This window comes from Chlorocebus sabaeus, chromosome 13 (assembly GCF_047675955.1).
Source record: "Chlorocebus sabaeus isolate Y175 chromosome 13, mChlSab1.0.hap1, whole genome shotgun sequence".
In the NCBI taxonomy this organism is placed as follows: Eukaryota; Metazoa; Chordata; class Mammalia; order Primates; family Cercopithecidae; genus Chlorocebus; species Chlorocebus sabaeus.
The window spans coordinates 93,527,404-93,543,217 of record NC_132916.1 but is presented as its reverse complement, the minus strand read 5'-3'; the positions used below and the strand labels follow the sequence as shown (position 1 = coordinate 93,543,217).

The 15,814-nt window shown below is 41.1% G+C and overlaps 1 pseudogene; it reads right to left on the bottom strand.

Moving 5' to 3' along the window:
• Window positions 1–671: 671 nt before the first annotated feature.
• Window positions 672–1,652, bottom strand: LOC103239999 (single-stranded DNA-binding protein 2-like; annotated as a pseudogene).
• Between the last annotated feature and the right edge of the window lie 14,162 nt (window positions 1,653–15,814).

The window sequence follows — 15,814 nt, the reverse complement described above, 5'->3', positions numbered from 1 at the left end:
CTTCAGCCTCCTGACTAGCTGGTACTAGACAGGATCTCACTTTTTTGCCCAGGCTGGTCCTGAACTCCTGGGCTCAAGTAATCCTCCCACCTCAGCCTTTCAAACTGCTGGGATTACAGAGGTGAACCACCAGGCCAGGCCACTTTGCACAGTTTTTCCAATTATGTTTGGACCTACTTTCTTCACACAACAGGGAAGAGGGCTAGAAATCAAAAGGTTGGTTTGGTATGACTGAGAGTCCTTGTGTTTTTTTAAAAATTTTTATGTTATTTTATTTTTGTGAGATGGATTCTCGCTCTGTTGCCCAGGCTGGAATGCAGTGGTGCAATCTGTGCTCATTGCAACCTCTGCCTCCTGGGTTCAAGCGATTCTCCTGCCTCAGCCTCCCGAGTAGCTGGCATTACAGGCATGTGCCACAACGCCTGGCTAACTTTTATATTTTTAGTAGAGACGGGATTTTGCCATGTTTGCCAGGCTGGTATCAAACTCCTGACCTCAAGTGATTCACCCACTTTGGCCTCCCAAAGTGCTGGGATTACAGGTGTGAGCCACCGCACCCAGACTGACTGATTCCTTTGTTTAAATATACGCTGTGGTGAATCATTTTCCTTTGTGGTAATTCTGTGATGGGCTGGCTTACTGTGGTTTACATGAGGGGACTTGGTAATGAATCACACACTCACTGTTATGAAAGGGGAGTAACTCTCTGAAAAGGATTTAAAAAATTTTCCCAAATTTTGCCATCATCCCTGAGCCCAGTTGATTACTCAGGCTCATTTTATCAGAAGAATTTTTAGAAATACTGTCCATATTTCCTGAGCTTAAAAGCCATTCATGTGATGTGACTCCATTCTTCCCAGTCCATCCATGGGACCATCTGACCCCGGTCCCACTGGAAAATTAGGTCTGTTAGGTCTAGGACATACTGCATTCATTCATATTTCCAGAGTTGGTTAAATCTGCTAGACTAGACATGACGGGTGTTCCTGTGGACCTCACCTCCTGGAGAGCCCATGTAATTCCTAGGAGATGTTGAGGAGTATGGTACCGAATTGGCATTTGTTGGGTTTGGCCAAGATCTGCCACCCTCCAGACCCATGTTCATTCTAGGCATTGCAGAGCCACCTAAAGCATTCACTGGGCATCTCATTTCTCCTTCATCATTCTGTACTGACAACCAAGGGTCAGACTGTGGCCCTCCAGACACCATTCCTCTTGGAGGAACTGGCCCACCCGTACTTAAATGTCCTTGTTGTCAGGTTGGATTCCACAGGGGAGTAATGGCTGACTTCCTAGAACACTTCTAAGTGCCTGTTTAGGTATCCTCAATGGGAACCTTGGACCTCCAGGGTACCGAGGTGACATAAAAGGATAATCATGGATGTTTTTTGTTTCATTTGTGTGTTCACATGTTTCCCTCGTCTCTGGAGCTGCAGAGTACAGATCCCAAAATACTCAACACCAGGAATGTAAAAATCCTGGTGGTTCTCCCAATGTGATATTTTCCCCCATCTTATCTCTGATAAAAATGTTCTGGGTGATTTCTGAACTCCTACATGGAGCAGATATTCATATATGTAAAGTGCTAACTTCACCAGGGTGTGGCTGTCACATGGGTTAATGCTGCGGTTACTCTTGCCTTTGCTGTGCATTCTTGTGCTGAGAATAACTCCCACTGTCATGCACCTGTTACCCCATCATAGCCTCCCCAGAAACAGCCCTGTCCCCATGGCGACCCATGTAGCCACCTTCACTATTGGCTGCCTCACACCAACACCTTTTGCATTTGTTTATACATTTGTTTCCTCATTGCTTATTATATATGAGATATTTTTAATTCTCCTATAAATCAATTGTAGCATGTTACTGCTTCCCTCATTAATTAAAAAACTATATAAAATATTTGACGTGTGAATTTTATATATGTATAAAAGTTATGATTGTATCCTACTTTTAAAATTATTCTTTTTTCTTTCTTTTTTTTGAGACGTCGTCTTGCTCTGTCACCTAGGCTAGAGTGCAGTGGCATGATTTTGGCTCACTGTAACCTCCACCTCCTGGATTCAAGTGATTCTCCTGCCTCAGCCTCCTGAGTAGCTAGGATTACAGGTGGCCACCACCGTACCTGGCTAATTTTTGTATTTTTAGTAGAGACGGGGTTTCACCATCTTAGCCAAGATGGTCTAGAACTCCTGACCTTGTGAGCCACACACCTAGGCCTCCCAAAGTGTTGGAATTACAGGTGTGAGCCACCGTGCCTAGCCAAAAATTATTTTTTAAGACTAACACATTTCATCTACATATAATTTTGAGTAACTCTTTATTAATATACCTTTTTCATTTTTCCCTTTCTTTGACCACTTTATTTTATTTTGTTTTTTGAGATGGCGTCTTATTCTGTCACCCAGGCTGGAATGTAGTGGCACGATCTTGGCTCACCACAACCTCTACCTCCTGGTTTCAAGTGATTCTCCTGCGTGAACCTCCCGAGTAGCTGGGATTACAGGTGCCCGCCACAATGCCTGGCTAATTTTTGTATTTTTAGTAGAGACAAGGTTTCACCATGTTGGCCAGGCTGGTCTTGAACCCCTGACCTCAGGTGATCCCCCCACCTTGGCCTCCCAAAGTACTGGGATTACAGGCATAAGCCACTGTGCCCAACCTTATTTATTTTTTACTTTTTTAATTAATTTATTTTTTGAAACGCAGTCTGGCTCTGTGGGCCAAGCTGGAGTGCAGTGGCATGATCTCGGCTCACTGCAACCTCTGCCTCCTGGATTTAAGCAATTCTCCTGCCTCAGCCTCCTGAGTAGCTGGGATTATAGGCACACGCCACCAAGCCTGGCTAATTTTTATATTTTTATTAGAGAAGAGGTTTCACCATGTTGGTCAGGCTGGTCTTGAACTCCTGACCTTAGGTGATCCACCTGCCTCAGCCTCCCGAAGTGCTGGAATTACAGACATGAACCACTGAGCCCGTTCTCTTTGAACAGCTTAATACAGACCTAAAACTGTATATTGTATGTATGGGATTACGAAGGTAGAAGTAAAGGATGATATTAAGAATTTTTCTTGTAAAAATCTAGCACTCCTAGAATTTTTCCTACCTCATATGCAAACCAAGGATTACTGAAACAGAAGTTTTGAATCTGGAAGCTGTTCTGTAGTCCTTGGTTCTATATGAAAATAAAGCCTTTCCTTGAAAAATACATATTAAATGTAGAATGTATAAATATTTTATATTTTCTTTTTCTTTTCTTTTCTTTTCTTTTCTTTTCTTTTCTTTTCTTTTCTTTTCTTTTCTTTTCTTTTTGAGATGGAATCTTACTCTGTCGCCCAGGCTGGAGTGCAGTGGTGCAATCTTGGCTCACTGCAACCTCTGCCTCCTGGGTTCAAGGGATTCTCTTCCCTCAGCCTCCTGAATAGATGGGATCACAGGCGCATGCCACCATGCTTGGCTAATTTTTGTATCTTTTGTAGAGATGGGGTTTCACCATGTTGGCCAGGCTGGTCTGGAGCTCCTTTTTTCTTTTTCTTTTTCTTTTTTTCTTTTCTTCTTTTTTTTGGGGGGGCAGCGGGGGACAGAGTCTTGCTCTGTTGCCCAAGCTGGAGTGCAGTGGCACAATCTCGGCTCACTGCAACTTCCACCTCCTGGGTTCAAGTGATTCTCCTTCCTCAGCCTCCCTAGTAGCTGGGATTACAGGCATGTGCCACCATGCCTGGCTAATTTTTGTACTTTTAGTAGAGATGGAGTTTCATCACATTGACCAGGCTGGTCTTGAACTTCTGACCTCAGGTGATCCACCCGCTTTGGCCTCCCAAAGTGCTGGGATTACAGATGTGAGCCACTGTGCCTCGTCGTATTTTAAATTTTCTATAACTAAGTATTTTATATATATAAATATCTTTATATGTAAACATAAAAAGATAAATATATGTATGTATAGATCTATCTATATACTTCTCTGTTTATTTTTATATATCCCATTAGGGCACAAGTCTTAATTATCATTCAGATACCTCTTCCACTGTGCCAGGACCCTCACTGCTGAGGGTGGCCACATCCTGAGTAGAGAACATCTTTGATGTTTTAGTCTACAGTTGCAGCTGCTGCATTTTTCTTTGATGTCATGTGACTCATTTGTCACTGCTAGTCCTCTGCTGTTCTGTCATTGACACTACATAAGTTTATGGAATCTTCTGGTCCAGCTCCTATTCAAGTCTTTACATACATCTTCCCTCAGACCACTGTCTGCTAGCAGTCTAGTTTCTCCCCACTGCCTATGTTCAGCTCAGACAGTTCAATCAGATTCCCCATACCACAGCCCTGGTGCCCAGTTTGTCAGCAGCACTAACATTTCCACACTGAGTCTTCTCCTTGTAGAGGTGTGATGTCCAAGCAGGCTCAGGTCTCTTTCCTGGTGGAACCCATAATATCTGTCCTTCTCAGTTCCTATCAATGTACCTCTCACGCCTGTCCCTAACACACAGGAATTATTCTGCCCCTATGTTTGAACACATAGTTATATTGCTTCTATAGACCTGAATTCTAGATGATAAAGATACGAATACCTGTTTATGTTCATCCCTATTAGTTACTTCCATTTAGTACCTGAAGCATAAAAAAAAGTCTTTAAAAATAAGGAGAACTCTAATATGAGAGATCATTAGTCTCTTAGAGCTCTCGGCAGCATTTGAGTTTATCTTGTAAGATGGAATGTCCTGGCCGGGCGCGGTGGCTCAAGCCTGTAATCCCAGCACTTTGGGAGGCCGAGACGGGTGGATCACGAGGTCAGGAGATCGAGACCATCCTGGCTAACACGATGAAACCCCGTCTCTACTAAAAAAATACAAAAAACTAGCCGGGCGATGTGGCGGACGCCTGTAGTCCCAGCTACTCGGGAGGCTGAGGCGGGAGAATGGCGCGAACCCGGGAGGCGGAGCTTGCAGTGAGCTGAGATCCGGCCACTGCACTCCAGCCTGGGCGACAGAGCGAGACTCCGTCTCAAAAAAAAATAAATAAATAAATAAAAATAAAAAATAAAAAAAAAAAATAAAAAAATAAAAAAGATGGAATGTCCTTTGGTCTCTTAATTACGTCCATAAAATGAATGAAACTTTAATAAACAATCTAGATTCCATAAATAGGTTTTGGACATCACAGACATATTTGCTTGTTTGTTTCTAAGTGGGGCAGAGAATAAAGCCCAACCTCCAACATCTATGCCTGCTCTATCTGCCTGACATTGACAAGAGCAGAGGCCAGACATCAGTGGACAGATTCCAAGAAGAGGTTCCTCTCATGTACAGCTACTCTCCTGTCTTACTGTTGGGTCTCATTATGCTACTTAAGAGCAACGCAAAATAGTGTCTTACAGGTTACTAGAAAGCCAGAATAAATAAAAGGAAGGCTTTATTAAAAAACCATATACCCAGGAAAACTCTGGGTTAATACCTACTCAGAAAGGAAGGAAAAAGAGAGATGCCAAAACAGATTATGTATTACTTTAATTGAATCTCTGTATTTGATTTGATTAAGGTTTTTTTTTTTTTTTTTTTTTGGCCATACTTAAAGTTACAAGAGAGTGTATTCATCACGACTTTACATCATATTATGTTCTAGTTAGGTAATTATAAAATAATTAAATTGCCTTCATAAAATTATATGAAAATTCAATGATTACATTTTAGAAATGAGCCACTTCATCCTGTTCGGTTTCTAACCCACAATAAACTTGGCACCCCTAGAGAGCATTGGAAGTGAGACATAAAGTGAGCATTGCTTGGCATTCTTCCACAAAAATTCCTGCTGTGGAAGATTGGCCCTTTCGGATAACATCAAGTACTAAACCAGTATTTAATTTAAAACTCTTTAATCAACGAAGATCCCAACAACTGCTTAAACTTCACTGCGTGCCAATCGTAACTACCAATTATTAAATCACTGCTAATGCCGTCAATAAAATAGGAGCCTTTGAATTGGGGATGAGGGGAGAGTACTGAAACAAACAGGTTAGGAGATCACTATCTCGTTTCTTAAAGAAAAATTCTGTAGTAATTTAGCCGAAATTAAGATCAGAGGTGTTGGCCAGGCGCAGTGGCTCACACCTGTAATCCCAACACTTTGGGAGGCCGAGGAGGGTGGATCACAAGGTCAGGAGTTCGAGACCAGCCTGACCAACATGGTGAAACTCCATCTCTACTAAACATACAAAAATTAGCCAGGCGTAGTGGTGGGCAGCTGTAATCCCAGCTACTCAGGAGGGTGAGGCAGGAGAATCACTTGAAATCGGGAGGTGGCAATTGCAGTGAGCCAAGATCGCGCCACTGAACTCCAGCCTGGGTGACAGAACAAGACTCTATCTCAAAAAAAAAAAAAAAAAAAAAAAAAAAAGGTGTTGAGTCCTTTTTAACTAAAACTGCTTTAGGCAAGTACATCTCACTCAGTTACTCTTATTCTAATTAACATGGTGAAAGTATAGTGTCCTAAAATCTACCATCCTGAAAAAGTGTTTATTTTTGTTTCTTTTTTTCTTTTCTTTTCTTTCTTTTTTTGAAACCAAATCTTGCTCTGTCACCCAGGCTGGAGTGCAGTGGCGCAGTCTCAGCTCACTGCAACCTCCGCCTCCTGAGTTCCATTCTTGGGCCTCAGCCTCTGGAGTAGCTGGGACTACAGGTGCCTACCACCACATCCGGCTAACTTTTTGTACTTTTAGTAGAGACAGGGGTTTCACCATGTTGGCCAGGCTGGCCTCAAACTCCTGACCTCACCTGCCTCGGCCTCCCAAAGTGCTGGAATTACAGGCATGAGCCACTATGCCCAGCCTTTCCTATCTTAATGGTGAAAAGATCAAGACAAAAGAAACCCTTTCATAACTAAGCATCAGGCAACCATGAGAAGATCAATGTATTGAAGGGAAACTTCCAAGTGATGGGTGGTATTGGGAAATCAGAGATTTGACCCTTGAATCAGCAGATATATGATATCTCAGCAGACATCAGGTGAGGTTTGAAAGTCATTCATTTAATTACCTCCTATCATTCAAAGCATTTTAGACTTACCCAGCATGTTTTACATTTCAGTTCACTTTCACATCTATTAGTTTAGCTGCAAGATCATGACAATGCACAACAGGAAGAAGTCCTGAGAAAGTCAAGTCCTCTGAGTAAATTTGGTAGGAATCTATCTCTGTCACCAGCTGGGAAGCAGGCAATGATTGACACATGCAGGTTTGATCAGCTTGTCAGTGCCCGTACAGGAGGAGAGCCCCCTAGGGAAGACAGAAGTGCTTTGGAAATAGAGCAGCCAGTGAGTGGGATCAGAATGGAGACCTGATCTTGGAAGTCTCTCACAGTCAGAGCAAAGCCATTCTCAAGTTAGAGATCAGCCTTTAAAAGGACAAGCTGATTCTGGGAAACATGACTCATTTAAATTAGACAGCAGTTTCTGATTTAGCGATGGTTTTGTAAATTTTTGTTTCTTTCCATATATGTAGGGGTTGTTTATTCATTCTGAACTTTGCTAACAGTGGGCCAACTTCTAAAACTATGGTTATTGTTCTCATAGATGTATATTTTTAATATGCATAATTGAAGACATCTTCGTTTTTTTCATGTCCATATATTTAAAATTTGAGAAAGATAAATTTGAGTGAGAAGACTGGGAAGATGGGAGCAGTATTATGGTTTAGATGACGTGATCATTTCCATTTTCTTAGATTATTAACATTTTCCTATACCTAGAGGAATCAATGTTTTATTTTAGTGTGACAGGCAGAACTGGGATAGCAAGAAAAAGTTCAAAGTTAAAATACCAATGCAGCATTCCTCTGGATATTGAGTTTTCATCTTTTTTTGGCTCTCCACAAAGCAGATTCAAGCTTAAAACTTTCAACGAAAACAAAGAGACCCCAGGATTGAATTATCCCCATAGAAAGTTAAACAAAAAGACCCCAAAAAACCAAAAATTAGAATTAAACCTAGAGATTCCAAAGCAGACCCCAGTAGCAAGATTTTGTTTTCTGTGGTTAAGTGCAATCACTAAATGATGCAGAGCTTTTTTAGGTATCTGTCGCTAGATGGCACTATATAAACACCTTCATTTTCACTTTTCACATCTTCCCAAAGTAGTCAGGAAGGAGGCAAAATATCAGGTAAGGCAATCCTTTTAGTCTTCATGAAATTGCTGCTGTTTATTAATTTAACTAAATCTTTAATTATAAACCTAAACACCTTGTAACAGATTTGCCAATACCTTAATCCTCTATCAGCAAGTACAGTTCATTGACAGGAGATTGGCTCAAAGGCAGCTTTGGGTTTGCTATTTGACAGATAGGAAACTGAATAACAAGAAGGCAAGAAAACTGATAATATGTGAAAGAGAAGACAGGAAAAAGAAATACATTTACATAAAATGTATCATCTTGAATTTTCTTTGGTTTCCATTAAACTGCCGGTGCCTCAGAAGACTGTCAGTTTAATGTTCTATCAGTAGTACCATAATTTATTCTTTTGTTACACCATGAGGATTGAAGACAAAAAGGCCCATGCTAGCAGGAGGCACAAGAAGAGATTATATATGCAAATAATTCTGTAGCTCTTGTACTAGGAGAGGGTTTGTCTTGTAATATTTCTTTGAAGTCACACATAGAAATCTTTGATTGGTCTCCAAAAAGCAAAATTGTGAGGTTAGAAAGAAAAGGGAGAAAACGAAAGACTATTTGAAAAGAGTATGCAAACCTATGATAAAAAGTCAGAAGATGGATGATAACTGCAGCATCTTTTTTTTTTTTTTTTTTTTGAGCTAAGAATGGAGGGGATGAGGGGGTGGGTAAGGCATGCAAAACAATTTGGAAAAGCAAGGGTAAATGTGTTCAAGCCTGGGGAATTGAGGACATCTGGTCATATCCAGACAAAATGTTTAATCTGTGTGACTGGCAGTGGGCAGGGGTAACCCAGCTAGCCTGCCTTCCAAGCAGGTCAGCTGCTCCTTGACTCTGCTTCCCAGGAGTGGTGGGCCGTGTTCCATGGATCTGAGGTGCCATATGCTGCTTCCTGCCCCCAGGAAAGAAGCAGACACTGCGGGAGAATTTTAAAGACTTCAAAGAGCCCGAGTGGACTACCACATCCCTGTAGCTGGCAGTCCTATAGCTGGCAGTCCTGCTTGTCCCGTAAGGTTAGGGAAGAATGGAGAGATGCAGGAGTTGGAATATGTGGGTAGGGGTGGGGTTGGGGATGAGTGAAGTGGAAGAGGGCTGGTTAAATGAGCTCTCCTCTTCCAGCACACAGTCATTCAGTAAACTTTCTCCCTTCCTCTGTATTTTAGCTTACAAACATTGGCTCCTCTCTGAAAAGGTCACCCTGCTTCGCAGACAGAATTTGTGACTCTCAGCAGCTGGGAATACCTTGGAAGATAACCTACTAGGAGAGAGAAAAAACAGAGTCATTATTAAGCGCCCCCCCCCCCCCAAAAAAAAGAGAAAAGATTCACTTCTAAATTTTAATGACAACAAAAACACACAACATTTCTCTTTGATTCATAATGTTAATAAATTCTACTTATCGTTTGCAATAATTCCAAGGTGTTCTAAAGACACTTTTGTATTAGAAAAGAGTTTCATATTAGTTTGAATTGCTTAGAAAAGAAATGCCTTATTCTACCACTACAAGTTATGGGGAAATCTATAGCAGAACATTTTTTACTCTCACTAATGAAGAAAGAACCCAATAAGGATTGCTGAATTTTGGAGATTAGGGAGTTGTGTTTACACTCACAATAAAATGTTAAGCTACTACATCAGAGAAGGCTTGGTTCATTTATTTTGACACAAGTATTTGAAATAATTTAGTTTCCTTGGTAAATGATCTGTAGACTCTTCCAAGTGTTGTTAGCTAAAAGATTATTAATGTGAATTCATTCAACACACTTAATAATTTTGCTGAGAAATGAGATGTGAACACTGCATGTTATGGTCCCAAGAGCTGGAGGAGGGGAGCAGAGAGAGAGAAACAAGGATGAACAGTGTGAGTGAATTTATGGGAGTTCAGAATGAGAGACTGGGAGGCACCAGCAATGGAAAAACGAAATCATGAAATTTGAATTTTGCTATTGTAGGAGTGGAAAGGTGTGATACTTTCCTCGCTCATCATAAAGGTCACAGCCGACACTTGATACTCCTAACAAAAAGTCAGGTTAACAAGAGAAAAGCATAACACATTTTTAAAATCAAAGTTTTACATGACACAAGAGCCTTCAGAAATGAAGACCCAAAGACATAGGGGAAACTGTCTGTTTTTATGCTTAGGTTCTATGAAGAATGAACAGCTACATATATAGGTAACTGGACAAAGGGGTATAACCCAATGGTAACAGATGAAGATGGAAAGCTCAGCAAGACCTGTCCAGCTTCATCTTGGCCTGACCGTGTAGTAAAATTTCCTCCCTGCCAACAGGGCAGGACCCCTTCTGAAATGAGGATCTTCAAGGAAGGAAAGAGAAGGGAGACAGTAACCTTTCTAGGTGTTATGGCTTGCTTTGAGGGAGAAGGGTTCTAGTTTTTACGACTCACCTTGAAGAAGAAGAATTCTGGTTTCTATGACTCGCTTCAGGGGAGAGAAAAGGACAAGAGAAAGTAGGGTGGGAGACAGTCAGAGAGAGGCTTTGCTTCTGAGGCTATTTCTGAAGCCTTGCAATCTCTTTTAGTTTTATGTGCTCAGCATGCCAAAGCACCATATTTTGGAGTATTGTGTTCTGAGTCCCAACACTATCAATTATCATTCAGTTTCAGCTTGAAAAATGAACTCTGTGGTGAGTAAGCACACCGGAGTAGTCACTGAAGTGTCTACATCCTGCTCAACTAAACTGTTAGCATTGTGAAGAAAGCTTTTGGAAAACAAAATATTGATATATTGACTCTAATTACAAAAAATGTATAGCCACAGTCCGACTAACTCCAAATGGGCACATTATTGCAGAGTCCCTGGGAAATATTTTGCGGAAGTAGAGTTTTGAGGGAGAGGTCTAGTGAGGTGGCTCACGCCTGTCATCTCAACACTTTGGGAGGTTGAGGCAGGCGGATCATGAGGTCAGGCATTCAAGACCAGACTGGCCAACATAGTGAAACTCTGTCTCTACTAAAAATACAAAAAATTAGCCAGGTGTGAGGCCAGTGCCTGTAATCCCAGCTACTTGGGAGGCTGAAGTAAGAGAATCACTTGAATCTGGGAGGCAGAGGTTGCAGTGAGCCGAGATTGCACCACTGCACTCCGGCCTGGGTGACAGTGCGAGACTCCATTTAACAAAAACAAAAAAAAAAAAGAAAAAAAAAGAAAAAAAAAATTCAGGGAGAAAAAGTCAAGAAAGCTTGGAACGAGTCACTCCATCCCACAACTTCAACAGTTCTGTCCAGAGCCCGAGGTGCCAGGTGTTTTTTGGCTTTGCTTCTGTGCAGGAGCTCTTGCTTCTCCACCTGAGCACCTTCTTTCTCATCCTTCCTGTAATTCTCCTTTCTTCTCCCACACTGTTATTCCATGAAGTCACCCCTGGACCCTCTAAGACACCCCTGCTCCCAGGCCAGAATAATAACATCCTCTGAATCCCACTGTCCTTTATCTGAATTGCTTTCAGGTTGTTCTATAACTTACTTCATAATAATTTGTACATATAGCTTTATTCTTCATTGAAATATAAGCTCCTTGCAGGCAGTGACTTTGTCAGAAATATCTTTTCAGGTAACAGACACCCAAATATATTTCAATCACTTAATCTTCATACAGCTCTAGGGGTAACATTCCACGTGAACTGTGGGCACATTACTAGGATTTTCCCCATCAACCAATGTAATGTAGTTCACATGTGCTAAATGCATTCACTTGATGACTGTTTCTAATGTCTTCATCCATCAGTATTTTATTAAATTTATGCTGGGAATCATTTCTAACATGATTATACTCTTGCTCCCATGCCAGGCTGCATTAGGAGAGCCTGCGCTGTGTCCCAGAGCTGTGATGACCAATTGTCCAATTTGTGCAGAACTAAGGAGTTTTCCAGGATGTGGGATTTTCAGTGCTAAACTGCAGACAGTACCAGGTAAACTGGGATGGTTGGTCACCCTAACATTGCTCCCCAGCCCCCTGAATATTCTAATACTCTTCTGTTAGAGTTCTCATAAATGTAATCTTTGATTTTCTTGTTTGTGTCTCTCACTAGATTTAAGTTTCTTTTATCTCTGTATCTCTAGCATCTAGCACAGTGCCTAGTACTAAACTGGTACCCTATAAATGGTTGTGGAGTGGATAAAGAATGAAGGAATATATGCATGAAGAAGAAGTAGAAAGGCTGCAGTGAACCATGATTGCACCACTACACTCCACACTCCAGACTGGGTGACAGAATGAGGCCCTGTCTCAAAGAAAAAAAAAAAAAAAAAGCAACAACAATTTTTCCTCTTTATTTCCCCACAAGGACAAGAAATGTATCCTTTCTGTGTCTCAATCCTATTGTAGAGGGTTTTCAGAAAAATAGGGCAATGTGAAGAAAGCAGAGTTTCAAACTAAAGCCCAGAGGTTCATGGAAAACCTTGGCATCTTCTTCATAAGGAAGAGGCCCAAGAGACATACCACAAGCAGCCTGCTCCCACCTCTCTTGTGCAACTCAAATGTTTTCTCTTTTGAGAAGACTTCTTTCACCCTCCTCCCACTCTGGACAGAGTCAGTTGCTTCCCACTCTGGGCTTCTATAGCATCTGTCTTCTCTGCTACTCTGAGGGCATCTTGAACCATCTGTCCCTTATTCATTTTTGGATCACCAGAAGCTGGCATTATATCTGGTCTATAGTAGGTGCTTGTTAAATGAATAAAAGAAAATGTTGAAAGCACAGGGAAATTTATTCACAAGTGTTCCATAAGACAGAGGTAGAAATGAGAGGAGCTTCACTGAACTGAGTTAGGGAAAACATAAAACAAGAGGCCAGGCACCTTTGGCTCACATCTGTAATCCCAGCACTCTGGGAGGCAGAGGCCAGTGGATCGCTTGAGCTCAGGAATTTGAGACCAGCCTGGGCAACATGGTGAAATCCTGTCTCTACCAAAAATACTAAAAATGAGCCAGACATGGTGGCACATGCACCTGTGCCCCCAGCTACTGGGGAAGCTGAGATAGGAGAATCTCTTGATCCTGGGAGCTGGAAGTTGCAGTGAGCCTAGATCAGCCACTGCACTCCAGCCTGAATGGATGGAGTGAAACCCTGTCTCAACAAAACAAAACAAAACAAAACAAAACAAAGAAAACAAAAAACAAAAAATAGAAAGAAAGAAAGAAAGAAATGAAAGGGCTAAATTTAAGAAGACTTTCACCACAGCAACTTAGATTGAGTAAGCAGTTTGCATTCATTATTTCATTTAACCCTAACAACAAACCTGTGAACGCTCAAGTTATCCTTATTTTATAAAGGAGGACACTAAAGATCAGAAAGCTTAAATAACAGTCACGGGTCACATACTTCATAAGTGGCACAGACCAAGCTAGTTTCATATTCCATTTCATTTGACTTGTTTTAAGGAGTTTGGGAAAGCAGCTCCAAGCCTACATTAGAGATAGAGAGGGGATGGGCAGGAAATACTGAGGAGGATATTACTAATACTATTTTAAAAGAGTGGCGGAATGACTCACTCCCAAAATGCCCTTTGGAATATGATAAGAACACATGACTTCCTCAAAGCTCTCACTTCCTCAAGTACTATAGATTTTGAGATTTGGAGGAGGACAAGTCAATGCGCAGGGCTTGTAATTTTATATTTATGAGTGACATGTGACTGAATATGATTATGTGATCTTCAGGGGAAGCAAAATTCAGTCTTAGATCACATCTGAAACACAAAACCCAAAACCCTGGAGGAATGCCACTTATGAAAAGGAGAATCCTTAAAAGAAAGGAAAGTTTGAAAAGGATCCTAGGGCTGAAAGTCATAAATTTTCACAGAAAGTGTGTGTGTGTGTGTGTGTGTAGGTGGGGAGGTATTCAAGATTAGATTTAGATATATTAGATGTGCAAAAAAAAAAAAAAAAAAAAAGCCTTCAAAACCTTCTTTACTTCCTATACCTGCAGTGGTGTTATAAGAAAGTGAAGAAACAAGAGACACTTATTTTTTTCAATTTTGCTAATATACATGTAACGCCTTAACCATCTTTAAGTGTATACATTTCAATGACAGAACAACAAAGACTTTAACTTGCCAATTAAAGTAACTTCTGGATTAAACAATTGTGTTCTGATAAATATTTCATCAATTCCAGGGTCATCTCTTGTATTAGTCCATTTTCACACTGCTACGAAGATACTACCTGAGACTGGGCAGTTTATAAACAAAAGAGGTTTAATTGACTCACAGTTCCACATGGCTGGTGAGGCCTCAGGAAACTCACAATCACGGCAGAAGGCGAAGGAGAAGCAAGTATCTTCTTCACAAGGTGGCAGGAGAGAGAGAGAGTGAGTGCAGTGGAAACTGCCACTTTTAAACCATCAGATCTTGTGAGAACTCCTTCACTATCAGGAGAACAAAATGGGGAAATTACCTCCGTGATTCAATTGCCTCCCACCAGGTCCCTCCCTCCACACTTGGGGATTAGAATTTGAGATGGGATTTGTGTGGGGACACAGAGCCAAACCATATAAGCTCTGTACTGGGGATGTTCGTCCCCTCTTTGTTTATCTACTCAAGTTAGCATTTGTAGGGGAAGTTCTCTCAGCAGTGCAGGCATTGAGCATTCATAAATGATTTTCTACTGGTCTTTGTGACCTGGTGGATAGTTAGAAGGGGTCTCTAGACTAGTATCCACTGAAGTGTAACTGGAAAGTCCATTTTGCCTCTCTGGCTGTTTCTACCAGCATCCTTCCTCAATGCTCCACCCTAAGAGTGGCACATCCAACTTCTGACTATATTTTTCTGGAAGGGGAGAGATGTTGTTTTCTTTCTCTCTGGAAAATACTTCCTTTATATCATATCCTTCTTTTTCCTGGTAGCACTAAGCAGAATGGCTCAGCCTTAATCGTAGATGAGTTATCTTCTCCACATGTTGAAATAAACTGATTTGCGTTTGCCAGGTATTGCTCTTGATAAGGGTGCCTTGTCATAACTTAAAAAGAGGAATTACTGTGGACCAAACAAAATATTACTCTTGTCACATATATAAATAAAACTTTGAAATTAAAAACCTTAGATCAGTGATTGTTAAACATCTTCACTAGATTTTATCTAAATTCAATCTTTTTGTTTTTATATTATTATACTTTAAGTTCTGGGACACATGTGCAGAATGTGCCATTTTATTACATAGTTATACACGTGCCATAGTGGTTGGCTGCACCCATCAACACATCACCTACTGTCGCTCCTGTGGCCCCTACCCCCAAACAGGCCCCGGTGTGCAATGTTCCCCTCCCTGTGTCCATGTGGTCTCATTGTTCAACTCCAACTTATGAGTGAGAACATGCGGTGTTTGGTTTTCTGTTCTTGTGTTAGTTTGCTGAGAATGATGGTTTCAAGCTTCATCCATGTCCCTGCAAAGGACATGAACTCATCCTTTTTTATGGTTGCATAGTATTACATGGTGTATATGTGCCACATTTTCTTTATCCAGTCTATCACTGATGGACATTTGGGTTGGTTCCAAGGCTTTGCTATTGTTAATAGTGCTGCAGTAAACATATGTGCACATGTGTCTTTATAGTAGAATAATTTATAATCCTTTGGGTATATACCCAGTAATGGGATTGCTGGGTCAAGTGGTATTTCTAGTTCTAGATACTTGAGGAATT